This window comes from Crocodylus siamensis, chromosome 2 (genome assembly GCF_052110815.1).
Source record: "Crocodylus siamensis isolate JL-2025a chromosome 2, ASM5211081v1, whole genome shotgun sequence".
Lineage (NCBI taxonomy): Eukaryota > Metazoa > Chordata > Crocodylia > Crocodylidae > Crocodylus > Crocodylus siamensis.
In genome coordinates, this window is record NC_143396.1 from 245,067,251 (window position 1) to 245,083,076 (window position 15,826).

Below are 15,826 nucleotides of genomic sequence, written 5' to 3' on the forward strand. Positions count from 1 at the left end.
GCTCCTTCCTGCCCATGGCAGGGGGTCAGACTAGATAATCTGTCTAGGTCCCTTCTGACTCATTGATTCTATGATGAATCTATGAAATCCATTAAATTATCCAACTTCCGAGACACCCATGCTACATGCACTGGGAAAAAGTTTCCTACATATGCCAGGAAAATGTCTTCCAACCACCACAGGATGTTCACTTGTAATGTTTACTATGCAGAAACATGCGTATGATATAGCCTCCTTTTTACTTTCCTTACCCCTAACAATTGGTTTGAAAATGCATATAAATTCATCTCGATTTTTCCAAAATGCCATGCCCTTTCTCTCAATCTTCTGCTCTTCTCCTACAGCATGGAAGTTCTTTCCAGGAGGCTCCCATACTATTAGCCTTTCAACTCTCAATAGAAAAAGTCACCTCATTTCCTAGAGGAGGTATGAAATCATACTGAACACAGAAGCAAGAAGCTGCTTTGCATACCACTGTCAGAGTGGCAGTGAGAGAGCAATAGTGTCATAATCAGCATTCCCTTCGCAAGATCACAAGAAGGATGAGGCCATGATGTACACGTGCCATGGAAGAGTGCACCACAGCTGTTTTCCTACACATGCCTCAGATCACCAGAAGTTCACTTCTTGCTTTTTAATCACTTTGGATCATCTATATAGAGTGAAAGATGCATATGAACACAGATTGATGACAGAGCTTTTTGATGACACTTGACTGAGCAAGGCTACAAATGGAAGAGATTTACCTGTTCTTAAAGGCACAGGAGAAAGTAACTGTAATAAGTATTTGTTCACAATGAAAAATGATCCTTTAACAAGAAATGAAAGAGAGATATCTGAGAGGAAATTGGGAACCCTGCAAGCAGGGACAGCTGCAGCACAATGTGTTTGTTGTGGCTGATTTCTTTCCTTTTTCTTCTTTTAACGATCAGACTGTTTTTCTCTGGAAACGTAGCAAAACAGCAGTTAGATGTGGCTCTGTGTACATTCCTGCTGTGACGAAGAGATCAATCCTCTCTTAGTGAAAGAGTTGCTTCACTTTTTGTTATTTCATGTCCAAGAACAAGTACTTGCCATCTCTAACCTGCGCCAACATACTAGTAAATACTGGCATCCATGTGACCTCTTTTTTTAAGAAGCAGGGACTTAGTAAGCATCCTGATTTATAGATGCTTACTCACATGGAATAGTACTTATTCATAAAAAGTGTGGGATAACTGATGTGAATAATACTACTCAATGCGAGTCAAAGTTGCAAAATTTGAATGCTTCAGTAACTTTCTTTTCATTTTTAGATAAGATTTCAGACCTAACTTTCTATACTACTGCCATACATCTCAGAGACCCAACTGCATTACTAAAATCTTCTGAAATACAATATTCACTGGTCATAATGCTGTCGTCATTGATCTGTTTGGCCTAGGAAACTTTTGTAGACCTTTTAAATGCTTCTTGAGGAATAAACTCTCTTTTGCTTGGCCTTAGTTAAAATCACACTGGGCATGGCTAAATGTGCATAATAAGGCGAAGCAATAAACTCTGGTACATAGCACCAGGGTTTATTGCTCCTGGGCACTGCCTTTACATATACATCTGGGACTGCAGCACATTGAACCAAGGCAGAGCAGCCCCAGCTCGCATGGGGTCCTGGGGGTCAGCCTGCCAGCCTGGGGCTGTTTCGACCCAGGTCAACATGCTACAGAGCAGGGGGATAGGGCATGAGGGGCTCTGGTGTAGGGCTAGCTGGCAAGCAGCCCCTGCACTGAAACATCCTTGTGCCCCAGTCAGCCAGGTCAACATTTACACGTGCACTGATGAGCATGAAAAACTCTGCAGTAGGATAGTACTTGTATTTCAAAGGACTAACCTACTGTGACGTTTATTATTTTCCTGTGGCCTAATAGGGCCACACATATAGACACTGAGACATTTACTGTTCAGCTAATTAGGCAATTCCACAGTAAGTGTCTCATGTAGCGACATCCACTGTTATTAAGCGAGAAAAGACCCCCTTTAATTCCTAATAGCCCCTTTCGTTAGGAAAACTGGCTTATAAAAGCTAAATTGTTTCTTTATTTGGTAATTGTTACTTTCTTCATTTCTCTCAGATTGGACAGCAATAGCAGTTTCGTTGCTTCTCATAGTAGGCACCACATGCAGATTCTCATCCATTTGTGCAATACTGCAAAATTTATTTTGCAAAAAAGGAGTGTTCATGTGTAAGGACCTACTGAAATCATGACTTCACAATTTTCATGGAAACTGCAATTTCAGGCAGGCCCTGCAAAAAAGCACATCCTCCACACTTTTGGCAGGTTCCCTTAAAAAAAAAAAATTGCTGAAAATAAAATGCTGGCTCCCTCCAAGGAGCCAGTAGTCCTAGTGGACACTGTGGCCTTGCTGCATAACCCACTGAGGGGGGGAGAGGGGAAAGGGACTGCCAACATGGCAAGATGGCTGCTGCCCCCACTCCTCACTGCTGAGTGGCTGCAAGGGCTGTCCATCATACAGCCCCATCCTTTGCCACCAATTGGTGGCAAGGGCCAAGGCCACATGAGAGACAGCCCTCATAGCCAATCAGCAGCAAAGGGTGGGGCCCTAAGACAGACAGCCCTCAAACCAATCAGCAGTGAGGGTCAGGGTCACCAGGTCCCCTTGGCCCACTGGGGGGATGGTCAGCACACTCCACCCACAAAAATGGCTGCCTGGCCCACAGTCTGCCCATGAAATCAGCAGCAGCCACCTTGAATTTAGTAGTCCCCTGTTATGTGTGATGTATTTGTTGGTGGTCTTTTAAAAACGTTTTTACACTAGACAGAGCTTAAAAAAATACTTCATGAATTTGTGTGTCTTGATTTTTAGTTCTGCAACATTTATTATAACCCTATCTATATTGTTTATTATATTGACCTCAAACCAGATCTTACAAACCTCACCAGAGAAAAATTCTAACATTTATAGTAGGGTTTTCCTTAAAAAGTACTGCTGGACAGATCCCATAATCGTATCTCTTTCAAAAAAATGCACGTGGTAACTTTCTGTGGGATGGGGAAAACAGTTTTGTTTTACAATAACATTTGCTTATTCTGCTAGCAGTGTCATTTCCTGGAACACGTTCCAGTTTAGCATACAGAAAACTGATGTATATGCCTATTACTGAGCACATGGTAAATGTATTCTTTGGGGCTATTTAAAAAAAAGTTCATTTGTTAAGGGTAAAAAGAAATTAACATTTACACATTTAAAAACAAGTCTTCCCAGCAGGAGGCACCTGCAATAAATTATCCCCCACATCATGTAGCAGTTTTTGTGGACATATTGTGTGATACAAACAGCAAAAATTAATGTGACGAACTGTTCTTGTGAACAAATTTGACAAAGCTGGAGCAATAGGTCGTATCATTGCAATAAAACTAACTGCTACTCGTAAAAGCTGATACTTTGAAGAGCCAAAGCCACAGGAAAAAAGTGCTGGCCCTGCCACTGGCAGATGAAAAATTGGAATTCTTTAGCCATTGAAAAACCGGGCCCACATGTGTTAATTGTAGATGAATCTATTCTACTCAACAGTCCTGCTACTGGCCCAGAAAAACTTTGGGATCCATCCTACAGTGCTTAATCAAAATTCATGTTGACCTCAGGACTGGATTCTATGATCACCTTGAGGTAAATGATTGATGTCAAATTAATATCTGCCATTAAAATGAAACTTTTCTTTAATTTAAAAAATAATAAAATAACTGAGAATATCTGTCTTCCATCCCATTCCGGGTACTCAGGCAAATAGTTTTTCTCTGGAACTGCTGTAACTGTCTAATAACAGTCCTCCATACAGTAGTGTAATGACAGGTAGGCAACCAGGACACCAGCCTTAGGCACTCACATAGATGGTGTTGCACTAAAAAGCCCGAATGAATGGCCAGGCTGCTCCAGCGCGTCCATGCTAAGCTGTGCACAACACACATCAGCTTCTGAGTCAACTTCTGCACCAGGAAGCTGGGGTGAAAAGCGGACATTTGCAGTCGTGCTCGGAAATACAAAATATACACAACCGTACAAGGAGCTAACGCAAGTTCAAAAGATAATTGGCTAAAACAAAGTATAAAACACTGACACAAGTACTGCCACGTTGGAGAGAGAACAAACACGAAATACAGAAACTAAGCGCCACAAGGGCAATGGGACTGATCACCCGAATAGCCGCTCTCCCCTTCTCTCGAGAAGACGTCTCAAAGGCCTCCACGGAAAATGCTCGGAAATGTCAATGCTTTGGCTAGCTTGTTTGGTAGTGTATTGTGCATGACCCTGTTGGTAAATTAGTTATATCCACCTTTTGTTAGTTATATCTGCTTTTTAACTGCTAGCTTTATAAATAGTTAACAGGCAATATAATCAGATATATGTTTATCTTGTAGTCTGTCAAATGAACTGCTGACCAGGTCTGGGACTAAGGCTCCACTCAGCCACCCCAAGGCACCCAATCAGTAGCCTTGAAAGCAAGGGAGTGGACCTGAACCTTGTGACCCAGCGGACCTTACCCTTACCTAGTGAAAGTAATAAAATCTTTATTTCTCCAAATCCATGACTGGTTCATGACCCATCCCCCAAGGCTGTGCATAAAAAAGAACCTAAGAGCCTCTCCCCAGCTCTTCCACAGATGGGACACAAGAACTGCCATCTCAGCTGGCCTGGCCACTGCTGCTGCCCAGGGAGCAGACTGTTGTAGTCCATGCATTTCAAAACAGATTTCAGCACTTAGAACTTCAAGACCAAGCAGCTCATGCCAGGATATATAAGCATAATAGCAGTTTCATAGTTTCTAGCGTCGGAAGGGACCTGAACAGATCATCAAGTCCAACCCCCTGCCCTGGGCAGGAACAAGTGCTGGGATCATAATACCCCAGTCAGATATCTATCCAACCTCCTCTTGAAGACCCCTAAGGTAGGGGAGAGCACCACCTCCCTCGGGAGCCCATTCCAGAGCCTGGCAGCCCTAACCGTAGATTAATAGCTCCCAATATCTGCTCTCAATCTATTTGTGGCCATTATTCCTTATTATCCCAGGTGGTGCCTGGGAGAACAGAGCCTCACCTATTTTCCGCTGGTCCCCCTACTGAGATCCCCTCCCAGTCTTCTCTTGTGGAGACTGAATAGATTCAGGCCCTTTAGTCTAGCTTTGTAGGCCTGGCCTGCTGCCCCCTGACCATGTGAGTGGCCCTCCTCTGGACCCTCTCAAGGCCACATCCCTCTTGAAGAGCAGAGCCCAGAACTGGATGCAGAACTCCAACTGTGACCTGACCAGCACAGCATAGAGGAGAAGGAACACCTCCCTGGACCTGCTTGTGATGCATCTGTAGATGCACAAGGTGTGTTTAGCCTTACTGACCTCTTCCTCGCAGTGGCGGCTCATGTCCATCCTGAAATCAACAATGACACCAAGATCCTTTTCAGCCACTGTGTTGTTGCGAAGGGTGTTCCCCAACCTATAGGTGTGTCGCTGGTTCCGTCCCCCTAGACGCAGCACCCTGCACTTGAGAATAGAATGGAATTCAATGCAGACATCTGCCCACCCCTGTAACCTGTCTAGATCTAGCTGGATTCTGTCCCTCCCCTCCAGTGTGCTCACCTCTCCCCACATCTTTGTGTCACCAATGAGTTTGGACAGCATGCTTTTGATGCCCACCTCCAAGTTGCTGATAACGATGTTGAATAGCACAGGCCTAAGGACCGAGCCCTGAGGAACTCCACTGCCCACAACCTTTGGGTCAAAAATGACCTGTCCATCACCACTCTCTGAGTACGACCATTGAGCCAATTTGCCACCCACCTGACTGTGTAAGGATCAGTGCTGCAGTCACTTAGTGTTTTTTTATGAGAATGGGTGAGAAACAGTATCAAAAGCCTTCTTGAAGTCCAGGTAGATGACAGCCACTTCATCCAAGGACTTTGTCACCTGGTCCTAAAAGGAAACAGAACCAGAAGTACTTCCAGTCCACTTCCGGGTCTGCTGCCAAGCATGCTGGTGGGCCCCCATGTGCTTCTGTGGGACACTCCATGCACCCCAGCATTGCAGCATTCATGACCGCCTGCTACCTGGAGGTATGTAGAAAAAAACATTTAAAGCTGTGTTTATGTCCAAACCGCCGAATCTTTCCAAATCTCTCCGAGTTGATTCAGAGGGTTCCAATTCGATTCAGAGAAATTAAAGGGTCCTGTGATTTGATTCAGATTCAGAGATTCGGTCACCAAATCAGGCTGAATTTCCATCCAATTGAATCAGGGACCAAAGCTTCGCACAGCCCTAATGCAGACCTTACACATAGATCCCTAGTTAAGTCACTCTAAATTCTGAACTGTACAGACATTCCCTGAAGGTTAGATCAGTTAAAAAATGGCCAGTCTGATCCCACCACACCCCATGGACCCCACCAATTCCCCTCCATGGAGCTGCTAGCCCCTCATTCCTGCCAATCTCCCCTGCAGAGCTGCTACCTCCCACATACATCCTCCCCTCTCCCAACCCCAACTTATTAGGATCAGGCTCCTGGCACTAGTAAATGTCAGTAAAACCAGCACTGAGAACAGTTTGGTGGGATCAGAGGGGTTAAAAACAGTTGGGGAAGTCAAATCAGAGCATCAGAGAGGCTCTCCAATCCTGCCAAACACCCGCTTCCCCCAAGCCCTCCATGGAGCCCACTAGCCCCCCAAGCCCACTAACCTCCCCCCCTCCCAAGACTCTGCTAGGCCCACAATCCTCCCAGAGCCTCCCAAGGACTCCACTATCCCCCCCACAATACTGCCAATCCCCCCTCTAATCCCTCCCACCCCCCCACGATCCCCCTCAACTATCCTCCCCTCCAATCCCTCCCACCCCTCCCCCTACCCACACCTATTTGCAATGATTTTTAGGAATTACCCTCTCCCTATTACCAAGCCAAAAAAATAAATTATTTTCCCTCCATGGAGTGATCTTCCCAAGATTTAGGTGCAACTTATTACAATCGATTCGAAGAGAGAGAGAAAACAACAATAGAGAGCTTAAAACAATAGAAAATAGATACTTTTAGAGCTCAATCCTACATCCCACTCATCTAATCAGTGGTGAGAGGCTGGGATGACCACCATCTTGGATGGGTCAGTGGTGCCCACCATTAGCAGGCTGCGCAGCCAGCCTGCAGTGCCCATGAGGACCTCTGGCTTCTACTGGGGAGCTAGCATTTTTTATAGCAAGTTTTTCTGGTTTGTTTGTTTGATCGGTTTTTTTGCAGTTTTCACAGACATTGCCTGTTTTTGCAGACAGTGCCTGATTTTGCAATTTCCACAAAATCCTGAATTGAGTAGGTCCCTAATTATAACAGCACAAGTACATGAAATGGTACTCTGGATGACAATTTCTCACTCAGCACAATGTGCTTTTTTACCATACACTTCCACACATGGAAGATATGGAATGGGAGCTCTGTTCCTCAGATAAAACTCTTCATATTGGAATTTTAAAAAGGCATCAAATTGCCTTTGCCTTTTTCCATGCTCCCTGTATTGTGCATCAGAAGTAATCAGTTGGATATTGTCTTGTTCTTTGGTAGCTGGGCAGACACTGTCAGGCTGTAGGGGTCACGAGGGTTTGTCTTCATTCAGACAACTTTGCCCTTCAGGTGTTTTGATAAATTTTCCTTTAGATGTTTTCCAGTTCAGCACCAGTCACAGATTTGGTTTGATACATCAGGTTAGTCAAGGAGATGTTTGGTCATAATTCTTTCTATGCTTCAGCAGTCTTCTCTCTGTATTAGTTTTGTCTCCTTCCATCTCTTCTGCAATACAAGAGGCCCATGTGACATCTACATATAGTTCTTCAGTACAGCACATGGGATAGACTTTTGGTTTTGATATGCGAGTAATGAACCCAAAACTCTCTCTTAGAAAACCCAATCTCCCACCTGAGACCTCATCCCAAGTCAAGTTTTGAGAGTTAGTAGACCTGGTTACCATACAGTGGCTGCGTCTACAGAAGATGCTAACTGTGCTTTAGCCTGATACTACTGCATAGTAGCTTCATGCCACAGTAGTGACATGACACTACTTTACAGTAGTATTAGGTTACTGCGCAGTAGCATCACAAAAAAGATGTCTGTTGGCTCTACTGCTCAGTAACTCAGGTTACTACACAGTCATTTAGTACTTGTTTATACAAGCACTAAATGACTGCTCAGTCAGCATCTCATGACATGGCCAGGAACTAGCACTATGACTCTGCATTTAAAAGTCCAGAAGTTTCCACTCTCTGGATGGGAGTTGTATACTTCTCAGACAAGCCCTCCTACTCAAAACCCAATCATGGTCCTTGTTAAATCAGGGAACATGCTGTTCTGTGATAACTTTACTCAGCTTCGCTACATTGGATAGACAACTCAGGTGCCTGGGCTTATTACTCCCTGAAGGCAAAAGGCCCCTTAGGTTAATCATTGTTTTAGTAAGCTTTAGGAATCCATTCCATATGACAGGCTTATTTAAACATATAAAAAGCACAGACTCTACCTCAGACAGATTACTATTCACATAGAAGACAAAATAAAACAAGCAAATAGAGATGAGAGCACAAGGAGAATTTTTAGGGGGAAAAACAGACCATGCTCTCTTGCATTGTCACCAGAATTTAAATAGGAAACATGTTTCCAAAATAGGCAGTGACAAAAATGTTAGTTATCAGAGAAATCAATTATTCTATCATTTATAATAAGAGAAGTCAATAATTATCAATTATTATTGGCAGTATAAAAATATATACAAGGCCTACATTAATAGGTGCTTTTGAAATCATTAAAATGCTATAGCGAAGTCAGAAGACACTGTTACAACAAAGATGAAACATTTACTTAAATGTTACACAGATAGGACACATCTGTAAATATGTTGAACACCTGGGCAGTCCAAAACTTTAGCTAGTTAGGAAGTAATATTAGAACCCATCCTCACAGAAATTTTAGATTATGTTGAAACCTGTTTCTTCAAGTGGATTATAACTGTAGTATAGCTGAAGATCTATTAATTCAGAGTTATATCCAGTTTTGGACACAAAGATGCAGCTAGCAATCTGAAGTGGTATGTCTCTCCTCCCTTTCAAATGTATAGTCTCTTAAAGATAGGTGGACCATTTTGTCCTAGTACCATTCCACACACACTTATACTGCAGGTGCATATTGAGATGTAGACTTAGCAGCATAAGAGGCCTGATGAAAGCCAAAAATAATAATATGACAATATGCCATACGATAAGTTGATTCCTGAAAAGAAGGGGAAACAGGCAGTATTGCTCTAGGTGACCTTGAAAATGTCAACCTCTCTGCCTGCAATTCCCATGAAAATTAACAGCCTTTAAATAGTCTGCCATCCTAGACAGCCACCTGTTTTTCCACAGGTTAGAACTCTCTTTGGCTACCTGTTGTCCACAGTTCCTCTCCCCATTCATGGAAAATGAAGACATCTGCACTCCCAACTGCCATCAAAAAGAGGAAAAACGCAATTTACCTTCAACTGTACCATTTGCCTGGCCAATGTGCATTTAAAATGTAGCCACTGGATCTTTGCATTTTCTACAGCACCAGTACTGCATTTTGTTGTTTTATTCAGTACATACTCTGCTTTTTTTAGTACAATGGTAGATATTTGCCATGATATAAAATGGATTATAATAATAACTAAAAGGACAGAGTGGAAGTCATCACTAAGGAGAATAGCAATTATTGAGAAATACACACACTTGCAAATCCATAAAGTGCCCTTTTTTCTGAAGAGGGAGGGCTGTTTAAGAACAGGGAGGCTAAAGGGCCTGATTAAAAAATAATGGACAAACTCCTATTGGCCTCTATAAGATGGATCCAAACCAAAGTGATTCATACTTGCACTTTCTTGGGTACAAATTAAACTGCAAAGCAGAAATCAGGCAACCAGAAAAATATAAAATACTTCCAAAATATCCAGAGCTAGCAGGCAAATTGGGAATAGGCAGAAACAGAAGCCAGATATCATGCCTTGAAGTCTTGCAATCCAGTTCACAGACAGCTCTGCCAAAAAAGGTACCCAACAGCTTCTCAATCAGCCTGTAAACTCTTGTAATTCAATGAGCTCCTAAGGTACTGAGCAGAATCAGGATTCTTACTGAAACATCTGAGTACCACCAAAATCTCAACTGTAATTAAAAAATAAAATTGTATACAAAGAGGCATCAATAAGCTATTTTTCTCTTTGAATTATTCAAAGGTATTTGATCTTGCAAGTAAAATTATTTTTCATTATTAGAAACAGTCAAACAGAATAGCTGGATTTGACTAATATGTTTCTAACAGTTGATAAATAATTCATAAATATATGCCCTCTGTTCATTCATTTCTGTAAATTATTAAATAATAAATCACCCTATAAATTGTCATTGATTCTTCCTTCAGCAAATAGACTGCTCCAATAATATTTTCATTATTTTGTATTGTTGTTAATTTTTTATGAAATATTTGGACCCAAAGTGACTAGTAATTTAATAATTTTCATAAGTTACTAGTAATTTATTTTTTCAGTGTTCAGCCATTTGCTTTATTTCTGGTGACCTGAGGATGATTTCATTACTTTAATGAAAATGCATCTTTGCTACTATAGCCCTTTACATGTTATATGTTTCATGTTTCTCATTTATCTTTACTTGTCCCCATATTTCCCCTTTCAGGAGACAAAAGGAAAAGTAGCTATCCAAGTTCTAATCTAGTATGTGCTGTTTAGCATTTCTTTTCTGAAATCCTGCTCCATAATGAAAGATTAAACTTGATGAATTTCCTTTTCACCTTTCTTTTCCTAAGCTGTCAGAAAAGTCCTTCTTTTAAAAATGACTATTGAAGGGTGCGTGTATGGGTGCATGTGTGGTCCCTTGGATTATCCTCAAAATGTGCAGATGACCATTACTAAAGAAGTGGAAGAAACAGCATGTTCACAGACAGAAACAGCAGTAATCCTGGAGTCAGGCTCTGACAGGGCACTTGCTGCTCAGGACTAGCATAATGTTTATAGGAAGCAGAATAATGCACATTACTCACCTGAATCCATATATATATCTAAGCTTCTGCTGAACTCTTGAAATGGGAGAGCATACCTACTGATTGAGCAGAGATGGGCTATGATGACAGCTGCAGGAATGGGATTTAAAGTGGCTGGGTCACAATTTATTTCCACAAAGCACACCAAGGAGCCTCTGCTCCAAAAGCCCAGCTTGTCAACACCACAAATTATCCTCCATCAGTTGGCAGTTCATTCCTACATACAGTGTGATTGCTCTCTAAAATGAAACAGAAAAGCAAGTGTGTTGCACCAGGAAGTGGGGCCCCATCCTTGTCTTTTCTAATTATATAAAAACCCTTGATGTTTCTGTGAAAAATATTTTCAAAATGGTTGGAAAAACACAGCATTATTTTTGACAGAAAAGTCTGCATATCTAAAAAAAATACAATGTTTCTCATTTAAAAATGACCAAGATTGCCAAAAGTGAGCAGTGAGCTTGGGTGCCCAATTTCAGACATCTTAAATTTCTAAAAGCAAATTTCCAGCTCTCTGCAAATCAGGCTCCTTTACATGTCTCCAGCTGTTAAAGCTTTCATTTAATCCTTGATAAAGCAGTTATAAAACTAAGATTTAGTCTCTTTTTATTCTTATTATTCTAGCCTGCATCTGTATTTTGCTCTTATTACTACAGCAAAGCACATAAAGGTAATTATCTATAGGAATATAACAATAATAATACTTAGCTCTTACATAGCACTTTTCATCTGATCATGAAGGATGATTACTTGATTACTTCATTTTATGGATCAAAAAACCGGGACACTGAAAAGTTGAATGATTTCTTAATGCCAGGCAGCTGGTAAGTGCGGAGACTACAATTAAACTCAGGTTTTCCTGATGCCTATCTCCTGGCCTATGGTGCTTCTCTAATTCCACACAGGCACATGCAATAGATATGTATTTCATTAGTAGATGCCTGCTGCTAGTGTTGATAATTAATATGCGATATTCAGACATTTCTAGCAACAGGGCAAAGACTGGACATTTTCCTGCAGTTTGAAAGGACCTGGTTGAGCTGACAGTTTCAGCTAATCAGGTTAAGGAAATGTTGAAAAATACAAGGCAAATTAAATGAAATGACAATTTGCAGTAATTCTTTTACATGCATTTGTCTCCTGGAGCATATTTCCTAAGAACTAGACCCAAAAGAGAACTTGCCTAGGCCGCTACATTGGAACTCACCAGAATTTAGGCATCCAAGTCCAAAGCTGCCATCCTGAAGATTTCTGTTTAGCTGCCTACTCACTCTACAGTTATTGTACTTGGTAAATTTTTACTTGACAGTTCCTTAGGCACCTGGAAGTCCTACTCCAGCTCATTCCCACAGCGGTCCTTGTTTAAACAGAGCCAAGCAGATCAGCTCCTGATGCCTAAGCCTGACTCGGCTCCAGAAATGACAAGTTCCTTTACCTGTCTTCCCTGAGGAACTTGGGCCACCCTTATCTCACAACAGGCTCCAGCTCAGGCTCAGGCTCCACACAAAATGCCATGGTGGCCAGCTCTCTCTTTTAAAATGCAGCCAGTGGTGTACTTTTTTTCAAAAACCTAATGAGTATAGTTTCATGTACCTCCTCTGCCTCAGGAGATTCAGCTCCACCTCTTCTACCGGCTGAGTGCCCTGACCTGAGACAGAGGAGGGACTTTAACTAAAGAACACTCCCTTTTGGGGTGGAGGCAATCCCCGTTACACTCCTATGACTACTCCTAGGACTGTACTTTTTTGACTTTATCTAATGACTATTTAATATAAAATATATGATCCGGCACCAGAACATAAACCAAAACCCAGGTCTTTTCCTTCCTCACTAAGCTACAGAGCTGGTAATTCTCAGCTTCTCTCTTCCCCGGACAGTCTTTGATGCATAGTAGCATTGCTTCAGCAGTGGCCCTAAACCCAGGTGGCTTGTATCCTAGCAGATCTGTATGTGGAGGTGTGAGTTCAGCCCCTTTAAGCCAAGGAGGGAATTGAAGCTAGATCTCACACAGCCAGGGTGACTGTTCTAACTACTAGACTATTACATAGAAGGAGGTTCTCTAACCACGTTTTTAATGAAAGGAGTAAGCCCTGCTCATTTCCTTAAAATAAATGCACTTCGCTTCAGGAAAGACTCAGGAGACTGGATGCATCCCTTGCTGGAGTTATTTGACCCCAGCAGCCTTTCCTGCCTAGAACAGAGGGTCTGGACCTGACGATCTTCCAGCCCTAAACCTCTGTGACACTGGATATGGAGATGAGAGAGGCACCTCCTGGCAGCCCTGCGTGGAGTTCCTAAAGGACAGAATTTAAAATATATTCAGGTCTCCTGCAGAAGTGCTAAGCTCTCCTCATGTGCTGTGTAAGGGACACAGACCCCCTTAGGGCTCTGGATTTCACTCGGGAGGCCAAACACATAAAAGTTAGGTACCAAAATACCTGCACTTTGACAAAATGGCAGATTGTTGGCATCAGAATATTGTAAATAGCTTAAGAATTAGAAGCCAAAAGTGAACGGCCGTAACATTTACATGTCTTCCAAGTAACTGGCCAGCAGTCAGTCAAAACTCCAAGTGCTCCTTAGGCAGCATTTGAGGAAATAAAGTTTTCCAATGTAGGGCTGACATTGGCACCAGCATTTCATAAGGGACAGGAAGACATGTGATTTCTGAAAAAACAAGGCTGAAATATTATAATACAGCAACAAAAAGGCTGCCAGTCTTTGCTACATTCAGAGGAATTCTTACAGCCAATTGTGGCACCAAGACTAACGCCCCCAGAGGTCCCAGTAAATGATTTGCCCTTGTAGGGCCACTACACATTCACCTTATGTGAAGCCACTTTTGGGGGACCTAGTAATGGAGTGGGGGCCATATCTGTGTCTTTGCTGATGCTCCGTTACTTCAGCATGAAATGGTGCAGTCTCCATCTGTGACCATTTCTCATTATCATGGTCAAACCTTTATCACCTCCCTAGTACTTCCAGCCACCTCCTTCCTAGCTTTGAAAGGCATGGACACATTAAAGCTAAAGCCTAAAGATGATGTTTAAATGACAGCACGAATCATTTTACCACTGAGCATTGTAATGAATGAATTGGAAAGAGTAAGAAATGGAAAATGCTGCAGGAAAAGAAATGAAGAGACAAGAAAGGAAAAGAGAAGAGAACTAGAGGAAGGAGGATTGTAAAGAGCAGCAGCAAAACAGAGGAAGAAAGGTGAATGAGCTTGTTTTCCCAGTGAATGATGCTGAATGCAACAGGGAACTGAAGAAATAGTAAATCAGGATGACAGTTTAGTTAATACCTATGTATATCAGTGTCTTTTTCTACCCTTGATCTTTACACAAACTTTCCATTGATTTCAGTAAACAACCGGACAGACAAAGAAAGGGGAGCCAGAGAAAAGAAAGCAGAAGGAAAGAGACCTATATCACTACGGACATTAGGTCAGCAGCCTTGCAGCCAGAGACTAGAAATAAACCTCCATCTCCTATTTTCCAGAAACTCAGCTTTAATTAACCACAACAACCAAAAAAAGAGTCCCTAGCTATTAGGGTTGTGAAGCAAACCTCAGAAATGTGTGCTGTGTCGTGGGAATCAGCAGAGAGCCTGGGAAGTGCCTCTGAGAGATGGGCACTGCTCCAACCTTTGCAGGGAGAGGTTAGGTCAGGTAGCCCCTGCTGATGGCTTTGGTGTCACCACTGTTAACTATTTGATTCCTCGTGTGAGAAAGAAGACACCCACCTGCATGGTGTGCAAGGAGGCATCTCTCAAACCGATGCCTTGATTTGAAAGAGACCCCCAGCCCTTGTCGCCCACCACACCTATGCAGCGAGAGCCCGAGCTGCCGGAGGGGCCCTGCCCCGGTTTGCCCAGCCGCACTGCCTCCTGCAAGCAAGCTCTCGTTTTTAGCCCGCTCCCGTGGGAGGGACTGAGCTGTGGGGTGAATCGCTCTGCTTCCCCACCTCCGGTCTGCTTCCTGCCGGCAGAGCGCCTCTCTGGAGTGGTCCGAGCAGGTGGACGAGGCCCCATGCTTTGGCAGCCGACAGAGTTCATTTCAAGGGACCAGCTGGCAGACGAAGCATTTATCCCTCGGCCTCCAAGAGCGGATCGGCTCGGGTAGCCTTGCCTAACATTCAGCTGTGCCGGGACTGACAGATGTGTAAAGGGCGGTGGTATGGATTTGGGGCCCGCCCTGCGCGGCAGCCCTCGCCATCACCGCCTGCGGCCGGCGCGCTGCACGGCTCCGCGCTGTCAGTGCGGGCTCGGCAAGAGCCTAACGCGTGGCCCCGGCCCAGCACCAGAGCGGGGAGGGAGCAGGGGACGAGCTCCCCACACCACACCCCGGGGGGGCGGGTTGCCGGCCCGTGCACGGGCAGCGGGATCGGCCCGCACGTGCCTCTTCCCAGTGTCTGGTCTGAATCTGCCTGCTGCGGGGTGTCATCGGGCCGGGCCCGCAGCGCTGGGGCAGCACACGGGAATGAGGACGCCCCTCGCATCCCTCCTGCGGCGCCGTCCAGAAACCCGAGCCCTCCTGCCCTGGTTTTCGGTTTGGTTTTTTGTTTTTTGCAACGGTTCAGCACGAAATGTTCCGGCGCTGACGAAAGCCCGCAGATCAGCCCGGCCCCGTCCTCTCCCCGGGGGCTGCGTGTCGCACAGCCCCGGGGCACCACACGGGCCAGGCAACGGGCACAAGGGCTGCCCCGCTCCCCGCCTGCGCTGCCCGGCGCTGCCCGCTGCCCGGGGCGAGC

The 15,826-nt window shown here is 43.9% G+C and overlaps 1 long non-coding RNA gene across 1 annotated transcript; it reads right to left on the reverse strand.

Moving 5' to 3' along the window:
- Positions 1 to 3,304: 3,304 nt before the first annotated feature.
- On the reverse strand, positions 3,305 to 12,344 carry LOC149871962 (uncharacterized). Its single transcript, XR_016440569.1, has 5 exons — positions 12,283 to 12,344; positions 11,079 to 11,317; positions 5,828 to 6,093; positions 5,387 to 5,525; positions 3,305 to 4,305 (listed from the first exon to the last, which is right to left on the reverse strand). It is a non-coding gene; the product is annotated as an uncharacterized LOC149871962 (long non-coding RNA).
- Between the last annotated feature and the right edge of the window lie 3,482 nt (positions 12,345 to 15,826).